At 38.8% G+C, this 16,897-nt stretch overlaps 1 non-coding gene and 1 pseudogene across 1 annotated transcript; both read left to right on the forward strand.

Annotated features, from left to right (window-relative positions):
* Positions 1-1,748: 1,748 nt before the first annotated feature.
* LOC122124422 lies at positions 1,749-1,855 on the forward strand. The gene has a single exon (XR_006150539.1). It is a non-coding gene; the product is annotated as a U6 spliceosomal RNA (small nuclear RNA).
* A 12,573-nt stretch (positions 1,856-14,428) lies between these two features.
* On the forward strand, positions 14,429-14,550 carry LOC122124441 (annotated as a pseudogene).
* The last annotated feature ends 2,347 nt before the right edge of the window (positions 14,551-16,897 follow it).

Below are 16,897 nucleotides of genomic sequence, written 5' to 3' on the forward strand. Positions count from 1 at the left end.
TAGCTGGAGTATGATTCTGTCTGGGGGGCTTTTCACACCTGGCCTTTACGTGCTGAGGCATAGTCCTTCTGAATGCTGAAAGATTGGTAGATTTTTGTCAAATGAATTTTCTGCAATAATTGGAATGAGCTTATGATTTTTGTCCTTTAACCTGTAGTGTTCAATAGTCATTGATTTGTGGAAATTGACTTGTCTTAGCATACCAGGAAACAAAGCTCACTGAATGATATGGATCATCTTTATATTCTATTGAATTATATCCATCCAGTCCCCTTGTATCTTTTGATTGGTGAACTCAGTCCATTTAGATTTAAGTCATTTTTTGGTAAATAAGGGCTTACTATTGTCATTTTGCTGTTTTTTGTATACTTTAGAGCTGTTCTCTTCCACTCTTGCTGTCTTCATTTGTGCTTAAATAATTTTTGTAGGGGTACACTTCGATTCTTTTCTCATTATCTTTTTGTATCTACTAGAGTTATTGTTTGTGTTGGTCATTAGACTGAGGCTTCCATAAAGATTCCTTTTGCTATTATTGTCTGTTGTAAGGTACTAAATTCAATTGCGTACAAAAAACAAACTCCACATTTTCCTTCTATTCCCACACATTCAATATTGCTGATGTCAGAATCCACTTGCATATTCATTAACAAGATTTTGTGGTTAGAATTATTCTGAATACTTTGTTGTTCAACTTTAATCCCAGGTGATTTGATGTAAGTAATTTACATTTCTTACAGAATTACTTTTTCCTGTATTTTTCTGTGTGTTTACCATTACCTGTGAGATTTATATTTTCAGAAGCTTTTATGTTTCTGGATAATGTCATTTTACTTATTTAACTGATTCCCTTTAACATTTCTGGTAGGGCAGGTCTAGCAGTGACAAACTCTCTGGTCGCTACTTGTCTGGGAAAATAACTCTCCCTCACTGTTGAAGCCAATTTTGCTGGATTTAGTGCTCTTAGTTGGCAGAATTTTTTTCCTCCCAGCTTACAAGGTTCCTGTTGAAAAGTACTTTCATGTATTATCATGATGGTGGTGATGAGGATGCTTCTTTCTATGAGACAAATTTGTTTAGCACTTGCTACTTTCACAGTTCTCTGTCTTTGACTTTTGACAATGTCATTTTAATGTATCTCAGTATAGACTTCTTTGGTTTAGCTTTAGGGGAAAGTTTTTTAAATTTCATTTTATTGTAAAGGTGGTGTACAGAGGAGTTACAGTTACATAAGCATGGTAATGAGTACATTTCTTGTCAAACATTATTACCCCTTCCCTTGTTTCCTTGTACTTTCCCTCCCCGCCAAGTTGTAAAATTTATTTCCAACATAGTGTCTTATGAGTATTGCTGTTGCATTGGTTCACCCTTTGTCCTTGGTCTCACCATTTTGTTATTCCCTTTTTCTTCCCCAAATCATTTCCATTGTGTATATATAAAACATTTTCTTGATCCATTCATCTACTGGGGGACATCTGAGTTGGTTCATATTTTACCTATGGTATATAATGCTGCAATGAACATAATTATGCTAGTAGCTTTAGTGTGGCCTTCGTTGTGATCATTTGGGTAAATGCCCAGGAGTGGGATTGCTGGGTCATAGGGGATGAGGGCAAGTTTTGAGGCCTTGTAAATTTCTAGATTTGGGGAATTTTCAGCCATTGTTTCCTTTAATGCATTTTCTGCTTCTTCCTCTGTTTTTGGACTTCCAAAGTGATTAGCCTAATGTACTCACAAAAATCATTACTCACATGCTCAATTCAGCAGCATATATGCTATAATTGGAATAATACAGAGAAGATTAGCATGGCCCCTGCACAAGGATGACATGCAAATTCGTGAAGCGTTCCATATTCTTAATCACAGAAATGGTGGGATAAACCAATTCAGCAGTGAATTCCACTAGACACTATGTTGGAAATGAACTATACAATTAGGAGGCAGGGGTGGAAGTTGGGAGGAGAATAACTGGGAAAGAATGAGGGAGGGGATGACACTGCTCAAAAGGACATGTACGTATTACCTGACCTGTATAGCTGTAACTCCTCTGTAATCACCTTTATAATAAAAATTTCTTCAATATTAAAAAAATCCTTATTCTGTCTCATGCTTTTTTGTTTTTGTCTTTTAGAGTGAAGATAATCTCAAACAACCTGCCTTTCAGTCCAACTATTCCATATTGTACTCTATCTTGTCTGTTGTTGAAGGTCTATATTAGTTACTTAAGTCATTGTCGGAAGTTTTTTAGAATGGTCTTAATTTCCTCATTGAGTTTCTTGTTTTGTTCATGATTCTTTTTCTCATTTTGTTTAGTAATCTGTCTGGGGTGTGTGTGTGTGTGTGTGTGTGTGTGTGTGTGTGTGTGTGTGTGTGTGTGTGTGTGTGTGTGTGTGTGTGTGTGTGTGTGTGTGTGTGTGTGTGTGTGTGTGTGTGTGTGTGTGTGTGTGTGTGTCTACTGAACTTTTTAAAGACAATCTGAATTCTTTTATTGGCATTCTTTCCCATCCTTTGATGGGGCCATATTTCTAAATCATGGTGATCCTGGTATCCTTGCTTTCATATCTGTGTTTTTAAAAAGTGAAAAAAAAGTGGTCATCTCTCCTAGGCTGTGTTAGTTCATTTCAGTAGGGACAGTCCTTCAGGAATCAGGCCATGCTGTGGTCTCAGTGGATCTGAGAGTCAGATGATTTTGCTGTCATTTTCTCTAGTTGAACAAGGCCTCCCTCTGTGGATGCCTTGAGGTTGATAAGACGTCTATGTAGTTTCTGTCACCCAGTGGGACTGTTGGCTGTATACTACAATGAGTAGGAGATCTTAAAGTGGGCACCCAGGCTGGGTGAAACCACAGGCTGCACTCCATGGTCGCTTGACACTCTAGGCTGGATTCCCTATTCTGGCAAGGCTACTAATTGTCTTTATGTGCCTGGGCAAGATTACTAATTAGACTCCCTGGCTGTCTGGGCCCACAAGTTTTATCCTGCAGTTGAGTAGGCCTGGAGCTGGCCTCTGAAATGTACAGGAGTTGCCCGTTGTACTCCAGGGTCTGGCAGCATCCCCATGGAGCTCTCCTGTTGGGCATGGTTACAGGCTGTATCTCACAGTGGGGAAAGGCTGGCTGAGCTCCATCATCAAGTAGGGTTGAGCTCTGTGGTTTTTAAAAGATTGTTGGCCCCAGTTACTGGCTGGACAGGAATATAGGCTGGGTTTCAAGGCTGGACGGGGTTGTTGTTTGAGCTCCCTCGTTGGGTGGAACCAGAGACTGTGCTCTGTATTTAGGCACGGCTGTGGTTATGTGTTCCTGCCTGGGTAGGACCCTAGAATGGGTTCCATGGATAGGCTGGACAACTAACAAGGAACCCAAACTGGGAAGAACTGCCAGCTATGCTTCCTCTCAAAAAAAAAAAAAAAGCCACTCGTGGCTTTGTGATTGAGTGAAGCCACGGGCTGCTCCCTCTGTTAGATGCCGCTATGGTCATGAGCACAGTAGCATTGCCAGAGTCTCCACACTACCAGCTGCTGTGAACACTGTCGCTTTCTTTGTTTTTAGTTGATCCTGAGTGGTCCAGCCCTGACAACTCCTTTTTGTTTCTATGAGCCAAGATAGAAGCAGGCCTCCAAAGAAGTGCCCTAGAATGCTGAGGGAACATAATACTGCCTTCAGGTTCCCAAAGGAGAGACGATAAATTCAATGGGTCCTCTGGATATAGCACTTCATTGGTTGATGTGGTCAAAGTGAAAATGTTATTCTTCTAATGTGACTTTCTCAGATTCCAAAACAAGTTCAATTTTGACTCTTTGTTCTTGTTGCTGTTGTTGTCCTGCATCTGCACATTTAACCCAATGAATACATAGGGTATAATGTTTTCTAGTTTTTTTCTTTTAGAAATCATTATTCTTAAGTAGTTATACAAAGGAGTTAAATGAAGCTGTTTGTAAACACAATGTATCTTGATCAATGTTACCTCTTTCACCATTCTCACAGATCTCTCCCTTACCCACCCCTTCCCTCACTCTTCTTAATTTGGTAGAATACATTGGCTTCTAGTCTGCATTTTCCCACTTGTCTCCTCTTTATTCCTCTACTCCTTTCCCCTTGACCCCACCCCACTCCTTTCAAGTACCTGACCACTTCTTTTCCCAGTGTCCTTATTACTTTTAGCGAGGAGAGGATTTCCAAAGTTCCTGACGATGCTTCTCTCAATGTCATGCAGCATTATTTCCTGAGATGATGCTTTTATTTTTGTTTAAGCTTTAGGCTGCAGCAGGCTACAGTCAATATTATTTACATATTAAAACACCAAACATTTTCAAGGTAAACTTGTATCTAATTCTTTATTCTTAAGAAAAACATTTTCTCAAAAAAACTTTGTAAAAATAAAGCCTTTGGTAGGTTAATAAAATTCTCCATAAAAAACCCGACACCCTAATTCACATTAGTTCAATAGAAACCTTATGTTGGTCAATATTTAGGTCTCCACAGAACAAATTGGCCTTGAAATCATTGGGTCAAAAAAGAATGATTATCTGAGCCACAGTCATTGCTATAATTCTTACAATTGCTATTATTGGTTACAAATGTATGTATTCACTGTTCCTGTGTGAAATGACAGTATTATTTTGGAGAAGAATGTAAAATGGAGTACGACCATATTAACAACTTAATGCAATAAATACCAGTGCATTATTAATCATTGCAATCATCAGTTATCAGTGGTTAAGCATATGACATTTATGCTACATAATAGATGACATCTTATGCTACAGATAAGGTAATAAATCAGATATATTCCTGCTTAAAGTAGTAAGAAAAAATAAAGAGATGACAAGTCTAAATGATTAAGAAAAATTTTCTGCATTATAGCTTTTGTTGTTTTCATATATTATACACGATGCTATAGCAATGACAAAAAGTAACCTTTCCAGTGGTATTTATTTACTGTTTTTATTTCTCCGTAGTTGCTAGCATCTCTTCGTGAATACAAATAGCACAGATTCTTTTGACTAATACTTTCAATTTTTTTTCATGTGGGATAAGATAAAAAAGAGTATTCAAACCAAACATAAACAAGAAATCATTTGCTGATTCCCTTAATATGTAAACTATCAGATGCCAATTCGTTTAGTGGATCTTTCCATAGCACTAGCCCGTGGGTGGGCAGGAATTCAGTCCAAGTCTTCATTCCTTTTTCTGTTTCTTGTCATGTTGGTTTTCAACTTCTCCTATTGGATCCAGCTGAAACTCTTCTCACTGTGGGTGGGCCTGGAGATATTTTCTTCTCGCATCCTTTTAATCCCATCCTCTCATTGTTGTTGAGCATCTTTATTTCCATCCAAGTAAGTATCTACTTGCTTTTTCTTTTTTCCTTACTGTAAGACAAATATTTGGTTGACTAAAGCTAAAACAGATATTTTCTATCTCCAGAAAATTTTTATATTTCAGTGAGAAGTCCACTGGGTAGGTAGGCTTACTTTAATCCTTTTGGAAAACATTTTCTGCAGTATTACATTTAAATGCTCCTGTGTGTTCTCTTCCAAACCATAAATAGGCAATCCTCAGAGGAGTAAAGTGGAATCCTCTATTTGAACGCTGACCCAAAATATTTAGATTTGGGGGGACATCCTTAAGTCTGAATTGAATAACTCATTTAAAATATTTCTCCCCAGATAATTGCCCAAAAAGTTGTGTGCATGCTCTATGTAAGCCAAATAAATTAATTTTCTTAATCAACTTCTCTAAATATTTTAGCAGTGAGTCTGATGATGACTAGGAGGAATTCGGGATATTGAGTTTTCTAATATGAAGTCAAAACTTGCTCATGTAGAGAAAGGATTAGCTTTATTGCAATCAATTGTCTTTCTGATTATAAAGAAACAAGTCATTAAAAATATATAAGAAAATTTGGGCTGCTGAATATTACAACTGGATAACTGCTATACAAATGAGCGTATACTGAGTAGCCAACTGAATATTAGACTAGAATTCAATATTCCAGTAAGTACAAAGGAAACAATTGACATATAACCTAAGAACATGAACATATAGTTAGTTAAAATGAAATCTTAGCTGCTCAGGAGGCTGAGATTTGAGAATTGCAGTTCATAGACAGTATGGGTAGGAAGTTTATGAGACTCATCTCCATTTAACCACAAAAGGCCAGAAGTAGAGCCATGGCTTAAGTAGTAGGGATCTACCCTTGGGCAAAAGAGCTCAGTGATAGCACCCAAGTCCAGAGTTCACTCCTTAGAGCGTGGGCGCGCGCGCGCACGCACACACACACACACACACACACACACACACACACACACACACACACACGCATGGGGCGGGGGGAGGAAGTTGGTGAGAGAAGGGAGACCTTACCAGAAGGATAGTCTGACTGAGCTCAAAAATAAATTATATAATTATAGACCACATAATGAAACCCAAAGATACTGAATATTAGGTATAATATCTAGACATAACTTCTTAATCAGAGGGAGGATAGAACAATATGTAACTATAAAGTAACCTCTTGCGTACACCTAGTTTCATGGTATTTTCTATGAAATTAAGAATGACTCTGAAGGACCCCAGATTAATAATTAAGTCATTAGGAAAGGTCAATTTGATTAAGGAAGATTTTGTTATTGTTTTTGTTTGTTATTGTTATTTTGTTATTGTTTTGTTATTGTTACTAAAAAAGCGATAAGCTTTAGCCTGAAAATGACAGCTCCTTTTCTCTTTGATATTTTATTTAAGCTCAGAAACCTGAGCTCCCAAGAAATGATAAGAGATGAAAACATTAAAAAATTACCTTATATTTGTGATTGTTCCCTTAGATTAAAAACTAGACACTATTTCATAGGTAGAGATAGAATAGACCTGTAGGTCCTATGGTGTGAGGAACTACCCAGGGTGCATAGCTAAATAACAAAGATGTACTAAGTAAGTAGGGAAACAGCAAAGTAAATCTTACAAATAATAGCTTTCAATAAATGTCTACATTCTGGAGTAACTAGAGTAGCAATCCTTTTCCCAGAAGAATAAGAAAAAAATTAGGGGCAATTTACTAGATAATTCACAAGAAAATATACACACGGTAGATTATTTCGATGGTTCAGTATGACAGCTTGGAAGAAATCCAGAAACAAGTAATGATGTTTATTTTATTATTTGTTTGCCAATAACAAAGAGATCCTTATGTGACTATTTTCTTGAGAAAAATATTCCAACAATTACTTATTAGTTCTTGAAAATAGCTCTTGTAAAAACAATTTTTCTATTATTTACACCTGTCTTTGTAAGAACTTTTATCAGGTGTTAAACATAGCATACAAGACAACTGTTTTTTTTAATGTCTAAAGCCACCATATTGTTTCAGATTTTATTCACTTATTTTTTTCTTCTGGAAATAATGGTGCATGATAAGCATATGAAGATGTGTTATAGTTTGGATCTAGGGGTCCCATCACCATCTTCCTCCCACACACAGGGACCCGTGTCACTAGCCCTGCCTCTGTTGAGAGATGGCCGGACCTATGGACATGTGACCTAGCAGGAGCAAGTTATGTCATTGGAGGCCTGCCTTTAAAGGCATTCTCTAGTTTTCTCTCTTTCCTTCACCACAAGCTCCCCAACCAGTTCTGCCTCAGCAAAGAAAATGGAGCCAAGCAACCATGAACAGAAACCTCTGAAACTATGAGCCCAAATAAAACGTTCAAGTGGATCTTCTCAGTTTATTTTGTTACAGTGATAGATAGCTGACTGACAGAACTTGCTAAAGAGGTGTGATACTGGTCAGTAGATGGTGTTTGCAATGTGGCTTTCTGAAAATTAACAGTAAATCATGCATTGAAAAGCTCTGTATCAGGCCAGGCACTGGTGGCTCACGCCTGTAATCCTAGCTGCTCAGGAGGCTGAGATTGACGATCACGGTTCAGGAAAGTTCCTGAGACTCTTTTTTTTTTTTGGGGGGGGGGTCCGGTCGTGGGGCCTGAACTCTGGGCCTGGGTGCTGTCCCTCAGCTCTTCAGCTCAAGGCTAGTGCTCTACCACTTGAGCCACAGCACCACTTCCGGCTTTTTTTTCTTTTTGTTTATGTGGTGCTGAGGAATCGAACCCAGGGCCTCAGGCATGCAAGGCAAGCGCTCTACCACTGAGCCACCTTCCCATCCCCTCCTGAGACTTATAAGTACCGCGCACTAACTGATTGCGCCACTGGAGCTCCATCCTGGGACTCTTTATCTCCAGTAAACCACCAGAAAACCGGAAGTGGCGATGTATCTCAAGTGGTAGAGTGCTAGCCTTGAGCTGAAGAGCACAGGGATAGCGCCCAGGTCCAGAGTTCAAGCCCCATGACCAACAAAAGAAAGAAAGAAAAAGAAAAAAGAAAAACTCTGTACTCTCATCTCAGAGATTATTTTCTGTGTTTATATTTTATACGTCATAATCTTATCTATTGCTATCTCACAAGGATGATGAAGAGGCTCCTCTTGATTTTCTCCTTTTCAAACTTGTTTGAAATTGTACTATCTCTCCAAGTCCCCAGTCCCTATTGTTTTAATTGGTGGTGGTTAATATTTCTCCGCTTTATCATGTTCTAACACCCTTGTTTCGCATTGCTTTTTATTTTACTGCTCTATGAAATACCTAGATAGGCCTCAGTATATACTAGGCACTGAAATACCCAGTGAGTACATGAATGAATACAGTCTTTCTTTCTTTCTCCTCTTTCCTCTCTCTTACACCCACTCTTTCTCTATCAGAATTATTACCTCACTTTAGTGTCTTAGTTCTTTCTCCACTCCAATATAGGAGGCCTGATTTTAACATAATAAATTTCTTCCAGATGGGAAAGTCATCTTCAAATTGGTTTCTAAGGACAAAAGTAGTTGTCAGCCAGACACCTGTGGCTCACATCTGTAATCCTAACTACAAAGGAAGCTGAGATATGAGGATCACAGTTCAAAGCCAGCCTGGGCCGGAAAATCTTGAGATTCTTATCTCCAATTAACCACCAGAAAACCAGAAATAAAGTGGTGGCTCAAAGTGGTAGAGTGCCAGCCTTGAGTACAAAAACTTAGGGACAGTGCCCAGGCCCTAAGTTCAAGCCCAACAACTGACCAAAACCAGAAAAATGCAGTCATCAGTCATCTCCATTGGCAAATCACGGGTGCCTTTATCTCACTGGTATAATACCATTAGACCTCCCTGGAAACATCAGCCCAGGACATCAACTATCCCATCCCCTATCCTGTTATCCACCTGAACTTTTGATTACAGCTGCCATGGAACAGTAAGTGTGTTTAAGTAGGCAGGATCTAATTTTTATGATGTGCCTTAGAAAACTAGCTCCTCTATATTCAATGTGTGTGCTCTGAAGGTTTTAGTAAGGAAGTGAACATCCCCAAGGTGTATAACAACTGTTTAACTGTCAAGCCACCATATTTTTTACAAGAAATGTTTACTTTCATTCAATGAGCTTCGCAATCTTCTTCTGTAATAGGCAAATAACATTGCCCAACTACATAAATCACCTTTGGAATTCTAGTTGATTAAAACACTCATTTTATCAGGGATGTATGTTCCAAATGGATTAAACAGACCTCAATATTTCCTTACCTGTTAAAGGATCAAATTCCTGCCTGAGAGAGCAGAAAGTAATGATTTGAACAGCCTTGTCTGACTCTATAGGATGTGGGGCAGTCTAGACTGTCTGAAATGAATCCACGTTCTACATCCAGTTTCCCACCAATATACATTCTTTCCTTTTCCCTATACCTCTTTCTTCTTCTTTCCTATCCTCATTCTCCTTCTCCTCTTCTTTCCCTGTCCCATCCTGCTCCTACTCTTCCTCCCTCCTCACTGTCCTTCTCCCTCCTCACTGTCTTCCTCCTGCCCCATCCTTCCCGGTCTTCCCCTCTTCCTCTTCCCCTTCTTCATCTTCCTCCTCCTCCTTCTTTCCCTTCTTTGATTTTTTTTCCTTTTCTGAAAATTTCCAAGAAGATATGTATGGATTTCTTCTTTATCTATCATATTATTCTACATGAATAATAATGTTTTAGACCAAAAAATGGCCCCCAGATCCATGAGCATGCATTCGTATTTAAAAAGTACCTGTTGACTGCTCAGCATGTTCTAGACATAGGCTCAAGGTGACAGAGGTTAGGTGTTAAAGTCAATGGGGAAGAACGGCAAGCTTTACAGTAAGAACTGCAATTGAAACTATTCTCAGTCCACATGGATTTCCATCTGCAAACAAGAGGCAAAGTTCCCTTTAAAGGCAGTTAAAAGTATGTTATTGCAAGGACATGTAAGAATTTATTTTTGACATGTTTGTTTGTTTCCAGTGAAGTATCTGGAACATTTTAAAAGGTTGTTAAAGACTTGAAAGATACAAAATTGTAAGCATAATGGTCAACTTTGTGAAAATGATTTCTATATCTATATGAACCCTGTCTAATTTCCAAAAATGACCTAATCAAGAGTTTGTATTGTACCTAATAAATTGTATAAGGTTTTCTAAAGCAGTCCTATAAAATTATCCACATGAGCCTGTTGGCTCAAATCGTGTACTGTTTGTAATGACTTGAGGTCATTTGGGTTGGGTCTAGGGTCAAGCGAAAGGGAGTAGACAAATGAAGAGAAAAAATGGGGAGAATGCAGCCAAAAAATAAATTACATGGTTCAGAGGCTCACAGATAATTTTGTTGTGCTACAGCACCAAAGACCACTGAAAGATTCTTCCTGGGTTTGATTTCTGTCCAGTAACTGTGAAACTCATAAAAGGATTGGCAGAGGAAGGCTAAAGGCCCAAATTGCCACCAGGCACTGGTGGCTCTCACAGTAATCCTATCTACTCAAGAGGCTGAGATCTGAGGGTTGCGGTTTGAATCCAGCCAGGCCAGTAAAGTCCTTGAGACTCTTATCTCCAATAAACTACTCAGAAGAAGTCAGGCGTGATGCTGTGGCTCAAGTGGTAGAGCTCTAGTCTTGAACAAAAAGAATTCAAGAACAGCATACAGACCCTGAGTTTAAGCCACAAGCATGTGTGTGCACACATGTGTGCACGGGCGAGCATGCATGTGCATGCACACACACAGGCACACACACACACACACACACACACACACACTAAATGTATATCCAACAAAATTAAGAAAAGTGAAGGAAGAGATGAGTTGGGAGAGATGGGTGACAATGTTGAAAGAGATGACATTGATCAAGATAAATTATATTCATAAACTGCTATATAAATAGAATAATGACCTATTAATAGGAAGTTACTAACAAAACATACTTAGGTACTACCATATCCCCTCAAAGTAGGTTAAATGTACTTATTTTGTATAGTTTCTAACAAGTGGAATTTGCAGAAAAAGGCAGGAATACTTGCTCGCTGGTAATGGTCCAGAATATCACATTCTTGAGTCAGATGAGTAGGGAGAGTGTTTATCAAAGTATACAGAAGGCCTAAGATAAGGAGAAATCCTCAAAGTCACAAGCACCCTCCCTATTTTGCCTTACAAGATGTGAGATGTGCATTTTGATGGTTAAGCAGTCTCTTGAGCTAGTCTAACTATCTTCTAACAATTATGAGTATAGACTAGCAGATGATACCACAAAATAGAGTCCTTTATGTTAGGATGGGAAGGTGGTCAAATCCCCTCATTTCACAAATCCCCAACTTGAACTTGGTGGCTGCAATGATTACATGGGATTGACAGGGTTCCATGGCCAACTAACGACCTGTCTGGATTCAGAAACAGGTGGGTCTCCTGGCTCCTAAAGAAAGGCCTGTCCCTACGTCACCAAACTACAGCCAGCAGAAGAAACAATTCAAACAGTCTTGCCTTGGGGCCCCAAGTCCTCCTGCTCATCCTTCAAAATGTGGGTAAGTATGAAAACAGCCAAGAACTTAAGAGGCTTTTTAATACTTTAACTGTAGTTTCTTTCTGTCACTTGAAGAAATCAGGTGAGTTTGCCCTATGGTTCTGTCCCCGCTTTGTAGTTTGCCATTGGCAGTAATGTCACCTCCACAGCCACCTAAGGCCATCACTCGGCTCTTTTTCTTGCAAGTATGGCTCCAGGCAGGGAAAATGATTTGTAGTCCCTGGAGTGAGCTGGAAGAGAATAGATTTCCATTACAATAGCCCTATGACAAGTACAATGTGTTAATTTTGCAAAACACCCTGCTGACATAAATGACCTGGTCTCAAGAGTCCTTTTAGATGGGAGTCTCTTGTGGCAGCTCTGCTCAGAGCATAAGGATGGGAACAGAGAGAGAACAGCTGTGCAAAGGTAACTAATGTACTTGTGTGACAAATCACATGGATTTTTGCTTCTCTGCAAAGAACACTAAATGAAGCAGTTGAAAAGCTGGAATAAATAGGAAATAACTTCAAATTGCATATTTGCAAGTTGCCTTCCTATGCTAGCCAGGTAACCTACTAAAAACTATTTTAGGACTCTCAACTTACATGGGTGCTTTAATTAATCATATAGAAATTCCCCAGATGGCCTTACATAAATGCTACTACCATCAGGAGAAGATATTAATGTTGTATACAAGTCAATAAGTTATATTAGAAAAAATCACTGGGACCGATCCATACAAATCTACAAATTTAAATACCAAACAAACAATTCTACAAATTGAAGTGACAAATAAAACTGAAGATGTCTCCATTAGAAATAAAAATAATTGAAGTAATAAAAAATGGAGGAACATGCAAGCTCTGGGAAAACATTCAAGGAAATTGTGTTATTTAGGACAGGGAAGACAAGTCTGGAGAGTAATTTAATAACTACATTCATACTGTATGTTCCTCTCCTGATAAGTACAAAAACAGAGCCCATGTAAAGTACAAAATTATTTCCAGGCTTTTGAGCAAAAGAAAACTTTTTTTCCTCATTTAACTCAGTTTAAGTCTTGGTCCAGGATAGGAAGAGCAGACTCTGGTCTATCTGTCTTCAGCAGTATGTCACCAACTTTATATAGCTCTTCCAAATTAAATTTCTCCACTGTTTCTAATTCACATCTTAATGACCCTTAAGATGGCAGAGTCTACCAATACATTTAATATGGGCAGTGTTCTTGAAGCTGATGTGTAATGAAATGTCTCTGGAAGTCTCTTGCCTTTAATGTTGCTATCTGGTGGGATGAGTGAGTCTTCCACTTGCTCCCAATTTACTAGTGAATGTCAGATGATAAAGGACTTTGGTATCCTAGCAACAGGTGGGTTTTCTTTTTCGTGCATTATCCTTAGAGGTTTCTTGGGGAATGCTTCCCACTGTGTTAAGCATAGCTGGCTGTGGCCTGCATGGAAAAGCAGAATGCAGTAGGAAAAGAGAAGCTGTGTGTGTGTGTGTGTGTGTGTGTGTGTGTGTGTGTGTGTGTGCGCTCGTGCATGCGTGTGCGCGCACGCGCACACGAGTATATGCATTTGCAAAGTGTGCTCTGATATAGGGCACATTACAGACAAAGAACTCTAACATCAGTATTACTGTTTTTATTGACAATATATGGTTCTCCAGGTAGATGTTACACTCAGAATTTTTAGGATATTTTGTGAGGTACATTCTTAGATGGCTGTACAAAGCTAGAACTTATTTTGTGTTTATTTCCAATTATTATATCTATATCTCTTTAAATAGCATACTATAAGTTCTCTTTATTTCTCAAGTGCCAGGTTTATAAGAGGAACAGTCTGGAAAGTCAACTGCCCTTTGTTTTTGTTGATAAGTTTCCTTTTTGAATGTTCACTATTTTGTCTCCAGGTAGAACTACATTTAAAGGTTTAGAACATAATCTCAATACTTTAACTTCTTGAGCTTTGGAAACTCCTACAAAATTTCTATCAGACAGAAATGTCACTCATTTTTGTAATCAGATGTAGTTGGAGACTTTTTTGCAGCATGAAAATATATTTGTTATATAATTTTTCCATTTGTCATTTCCCATATTACCTTCTCCGACGTTGCTATTTCAGAACTATGTGATCTGATTTTTTTTCATATAAAGAGGGCCTGACAACAATTTATTTAGCCAGAACAAATCTCTGTGGATTGTTTACTTGACAGCATAATCACACCAATCAAAAGGCAAGGAGGGGTTCCAAAGGAAGAGTTGTATTCCTGTGTATTTGAAGCCAAGAAGGTTTGCAGTGTACTTTTTCCCCATAAAATATATGCTTCAGTCCTTCAAGGATGTTGTTTCATCTCTGGAAATGAGACATCTACAAGTCATTTAAATGGATGACCTATGCAATTTGTTTGAAGTGATACTTTTCATAAGGGGGGGAACAAAGAGGAGAAAGCTGCAACTGACAGTTTAGCATTTCATCCAACTGTAACAAAAATACTTTTTTTCCTTTCAAAAAGAGTGAGGGAGTAGAGATACTCTATAAAATTGAAAGTGCAAACACACATACACATACAATGATAATTAAATGCATGGGTCGGGTTTATGGCAGGCCCATTCCCCTGGGCCTCTCATAAGGTCCCATGCCAGAGCAAACTGTGGCCCCAAACCATTACCTGTGGGCTATTGGCACTGAAGGGGATGTCACAGAGAAAATTTAATAATAATAATAATAACAATAACAATAATTTCTATGTGTTCAACATCTCAATCCTACACCCAAAGATGGAAGTGAACTAAATTCTAGCATTCACCAAGATGCTTTAATATCATGCTAAGAAACAGAGCTTTTGGAAATTTGAATAGAAAACCAAACTTGGCCCAGGCACCAGTGGCTCATGCCTATCATCCTACCTACACATGAGCTGAGATCTGAGGATAGCAGTTTGAAGTCAGCCTGGGAAGGAAAATCCAAGTCCCTTACCTCCGATTAACCACCAGAAAACCAGGAGTGGAGCTGTGGCTCATAGTGGTAGAGCCTTGAGGAACAAGCTCTAAGTTCTGTAAAACTGTATAAAACTGAGGAAGGAAGGAAGGAAGGAAGGAAGGAAGGAAGGAAGGAAGGAAGGAAGGAAGGAAGGAAGGAAGGAAGGAAGGAAGGAAGGAAGGAAGAAAGGAAGGAAGGAAGGAAGGGAGGGAGGGAGGGTGGGAGGGAGGGAGGGAGGGAAAGAAAGAGAAAGAAAGAAAAAAGAAAGAAAGAAAGAAAGAAAGAAAGAAAGAAAGAGGAAGGAAGGAAGGAAGGAAGGAAGGAAGGAAGGAAGGAAGGAAGGAAGGAAGGAAGGAAGGAAGGAAGGAAGGAAGGAAGGAAGGAAAGGGAGAAAGAGAAAGAGGGGGAGGGAGGGAAGGAGGGGAAAAAGAGACAAGATAGAAAAAATAAAGAGAGAGGGGATAGAAAGAGAGAAAAGGAGAGAGAGAGAGAGAGGGAGAAAGAAAGAAAGAAAGAAAGAAAGAAAGAAAGAAAGAAAGAAAGAAAGAAGAAGGAAAGAAGGAAGGAAGGAAGGAAGGAAGGAAGGAAGGAAAGAAAGAAAGAAAGAAAGAAAGAAAGAAAGAAAGAAAGAAAGAAAGAAAGAAAGAAAGAAAGAAAGAAAGAAAGAAAGAAAAATAGGCTATCTTTTCCAAGAAGGATACCATCAAATAGATAGTAAATATTTTTTTTTCTTATTGTGAAAATACTGTACAGAGGGGTTACAATTACATGGGCAAGATAATGAGTACATTTCTTATCAAGCATTGTAGCCTCCTCCTTTGTTTACCCTTCCCATCCCATCCTCTCCCCCCACAACCCTCCTCCCCCCCACCAAAGTTGTAAAGTTCCTTTTCAACATAACGACTTGTAGAAGGTAAATATTTTATAACTTTGACTTGTCAAATGACCTTGTAATGAAATCTAACAAATGATTTTAATTTATCAGAAGAAAAAAATATTGTTTTACCACTGACCTAAAGGCAGTAATGAGACTTACAAATGTAATATTCTGCCAGGCTCTGGTGGCTCATGTCTGTAATCCTAACTACTAAAGAGCCTGAGATCTGAGGATTGCCGTTCAAAGCCAGCCTGGGCAAGGAAAGTTTGTGAGACACTTGTCTCCAGTTAACACCAGAAAACCAGAGGTGGTACTGTGGCTCAAGTGGTTCAGCACTAGCCTTGAGTTGAAGAGCTGAGGGACAGCGCTCAGACCTAGAGTTTGAGCCCTAGGACCGACAAAAAAAAAAAAAGTAATATTCAGGTCTACAATTACTTCCAATAGTGCCCACTGAGCTATTAATTTAGCTTTGGTACCTTCTCTACTTTCCTTTTTCCTGTCCTCCCCTCCTCTTTCCTCCCCTCTCCTCCCCTCCCCTCCTCTTTTCTCCCCTCCTCTCTTCACAGATAGTTTTGTGTATTTAATATGTTTCCAGTACTTACCTTTTTTTTTTTTAAATCAGATATGGCTTCCGCTCAAGCTCATTAATCCCTGCTGTTTTTCTACTTGCACCAATTGTCCCAGCCTCATTACATGTTTAATGCCTTACACCTAGACTTATTCATTTTCTCAAGGAGATATGTATGTCTCCTTGAAGTTGAGAGTGAGATTCAGATACTAGACGTGGGTGCTAGATGTAATCATTTCCATTAGCTATTAACCTTTCTAATGATTTTTCAGTGGATAGAGCTAGAAAAATACATTTTTTGATAAAGGGAAAAATAATATTATATGGATAGTCACAGTTGAAAACTACTAATACAAGGTTTTAAATTAACTTCCTTGATTTTATACTTGCACAGATGCATCTCGGCTTACCTATAATTAAACCACTGTAAACTGAAACATCCACTGTAAACAGAAACATCTCATGTCAAAAACTCACTTGGTAATAGTGCTTGGCATACTGGGCAGCATCCTAGCTTCACAACATTGTGCACTGTGACTGTACCTTTAAGAGACCCTGGCAATGGTGAGCATTTTCTGTTCACATACTGCTAACTCACAGACTAGCAGACTGTATCCAACTGAAATT

This window comes from Dipodomys spectabilis, unplaced genomic scaffold (genome assembly GCF_019054845.1).
Source record: "Dipodomys spectabilis isolate Male_0828 unplaced genomic scaffold, ASM1905484v1 ptg000234l, whole genome shotgun sequence".
NCBI classification, from domain to species: domain Eukaryota; kingdom Metazoa; phylum Chordata; class Mammalia; order Rodentia; family Heteromyidae; genus Dipodomys; species Dipodomys spectabilis.